Source organism: Macadamia integrifolia, chromosome 1 (genome assembly GCF_013358625.1).
Source record: "Macadamia integrifolia cultivar HAES 741 chromosome 1, SCU_Mint_v3, whole genome shotgun sequence".
In the NCBI taxonomy this organism is placed as follows: domain Eukaryota; kingdom Viridiplantae; phylum Streptophyta; class Magnoliopsida; order Proteales; family Proteaceae; genus Macadamia; species Macadamia integrifolia.
The window spans coordinates 17420439-17423529 of record NC_056557.1 but is presented as its reverse complement, the minus strand read 5'-3'; the positions used below and the strand labels follow the sequence as shown (position 1 = coordinate 17423529).

General features: G+C 40.7%; 1 pseudogene; it reads left to right on the top strand.

Annotated features, from left to right (window-relative positions):
• The first annotated feature begins 509 nt into the window (after positions 1-509).
• Positions 510-2690, top strand: LOC122070034 (annotated as a pseudogene).
• The last annotated feature ends 401 nt before the right edge of the window (positions 2691-3091 follow it).

Sequence of the window (3091 nt, the reverse complement as noted above, 5' to 3'; positions counted from 1 at the left end):
TTCATGTCATGGTGAAGAAAAATCTACCGGAAAAAAAAAAAAAAAAGGATGGGGAAGAAAAACTTCCCACATGATAAAATGTTGAAAATATCAAAACCAGGAGGCTCGAAGTATTGCAACGACCTACGTCGCCCTTGCGTTGACATACATTGTGTGTGTGGCTCAGACAAAAGTTTGAATAGACAATTGTACGGACGAGAGACGTAGGAGAACAATCTCATACATGAACAATCTCATATTGGACTACCATCTTCTTGGGAACTCCGAATTTATTTTGGAAAGTTAAACATCTCTATCTTATGGTCCACTGCCTTGAAGTGACGGTGGTGGTTTTCAAAATTTGTAATTTGGTAATAGCCTTATAAGCTGCAGAGTACTTCCCACGGCTGTGAGGACTAGTGGTTTGACTTCTTCATTCTACAACCGTGATTTGAACGTACACCCTTGACTGTTCTTATCACTACTAACAGTAAAAAGGGGCCGAAAGACAATTGTATATGTGGCTCCCACACCCAACCAAGTGGCTACTACTCTATTCATCCAATTCTCATGGCTTCTGTTATTACCTTTTTGTTTCTACTACTACTCTCTTCTGCATTTTATGTTTCTGCAGTGGTAGAAGCTCAACAAATTAGGTCATCCAACATTAGCTTAGGTTCTTCTCTCTCGCCTGCTTCCTCCTCCACCAATTCATCATCATGGCTTTCTCCTTCTGGTCGATTTGCCTTTGGATTTTATCCACAAGGAAATGGGTTTGCCATTGGAATTTGGTTTGCCCAAATACCTCAACTTACTGTGGTATGGACAGTAAACCGAGACGATCCACCTTTGTCTACCAACGCTACTTTGAACCTCACAAGAGATGGTAGATTGATCCTCCAACCCACACAACAAGACCAACCTAAATCTATTGGTGACGATTCGAAGTCTGCCTCTTGGGCTTCCATGCTTGACACAGGCAATTTCGTTCTATATAATTCAACCGGAAGTATCATTTGGCAAAGTTTTGATCACTCCCCCACCTATACCCTTCTCCCAGGTCAGCGGCTAACGGCAGGGCAGGAGCTGTTCTCTAGTTTATCAGAAACCGACCACTCGACTGGAATATTCCGGCTCAATATGCAGCATGACGGCGACCTTGTTCCATAACCGAATATTCTCCAGACACATCCCCATATGCATATTGGGCCTCAGGTACGGATGGGCAAGGAGACGAGTGTTCATTAAAACTTGATGCTGATGTATATCTGTATTTGCTGAATGGTACAGGTTTCACTATAAAGAATCTTTCTTCTGGTGAAACTCCCATCAACAGGAACGTTTTCTACCGCATGACCATCGACGTTGATGGGATCTTCAGACTCTATTCAATTAATCTGAATCAGAAGGGCAGTTGGTCCATTAGATGGGTATCATCAAAAAATAACTGTGACCCCAAAGGCATTTGCGGATTGAACGCGTATTGTACTCTCAGGGATCAACGGGCCGTATGCAACTGTATTCCTGGTTTCAACTTCATCAACGAGAGTCGCCAAAGTTTGGATTGCCAAGCAAAATTAGAAGCTGAGAGCTGTGGAAATGAAACACAAAATAGCAGCATCTCCATATCTACGTTGGAGAACATCGCATGGGAAGATGATATATATTCTTCAGTTTTATCATCCCAAACTGTTGGAGAATGCAAAGCCGCTTGTTTGGCAGATGGTAACTGTGAGGCTGCAACGTTTAAAGACCAGCAGTGCAGTAACCAGAAGTTCCCATTGAGATACGGAAGAACAATGGTAGATAATTCCACCAGTACTACCTTCACTATAGTTAAAGTCAGGAGGAGTTGTAGCCCCACCACTCCAAGTCTAATACCCCACCCCATTGCGTATCATGGAAAAATATCAATATTAATAGAAAATAGGAAAATTTACTATCATTCCCTTACACTTGACTTATATTTACTAAAAGTCCCCTACCTTTTACTTTTTTTCTGATACTCTCTTGCTTTTTGGTTTTCACATCTCTTTCTCCCCCGATTTTTTTAAATACCAAGATTATCCCTCTTTTTTACTTTTAACCTATTACACTTTTTTCAAATTGACTGGTTTGAAACATGGTTTGAACCAAACCACTAACAAGTTTTGTCTCATAAAATCATCAAGGATATTATAAATTCAAAAAAGAATAGTTTTGTATCCAATCTATATCTATATCGGTATCATATGCTCCAATTGGGTACCATACGTTTTTGGATTATCAAAGCTGTTAAAGACAGACCAAACTATGACTAAGAAAGCAAGTCAATGTAATGTTATTATCAATTCTTTGTTGGCCAAAAGGTTGACAGGGTATATGGGCATTGAAGGATGATGGCTGAAGAAAATGTTAGGGACCTGGGCGACGAGAATGGAGATCATCCTCCCGATTGCGGAAGACAATCTCTCCTCACCGATTTCTGGCAACCTAAGGGAGTGGGTGCCGCTGCTGTCCCCCCTGCTTCTGCGGCTTCCCAAGATCCAAAGGAGGAAGTGACGTACTCTATCATTGTGGGAGGAGGGCTCCTTATTATCGATGACTTGCCTGATCCTATACAGGTAGGATCTCTAACTACAGTAATCATCCCGCAAGAAGCCTACGAAGAATGCCTTGAAAAGTTCAAGTTTGCCCTCATCGGGCGAACAAATTCAAATACATTTCAATGAATGATATTCGAAGGGAAGCGAAAGAATCCTGGTTCTTAAAGGGAAGATCTGCCATGGCTCCGATGGAGAAAGGATTTTTTTCTCTTGCAATTTGAACTAGAGTCCAACATAGTAATGATATCAGATGCTTAGAGTCCAAAGTGGAAGAGGGACTTCAATATCCATGAAAAACAGTCTGTTACTAGGATGGTCTGGATTCACTTTTTTTTCCATTAAAATTCATGTATATTAAAAAATGAAAAAGAAGAAAAAAAACAAATATAGTACATCAAATGAGGGAAGGAAAAGGACCCAATCCTCACAAAAGGAAGAAAGGGAGAAGCATTAATTCCACCTTCGGCATTGCCATCAGCAGAATTAAGCCACTACACAACTCCACCAAAACAAAAATTTTGAAAAAA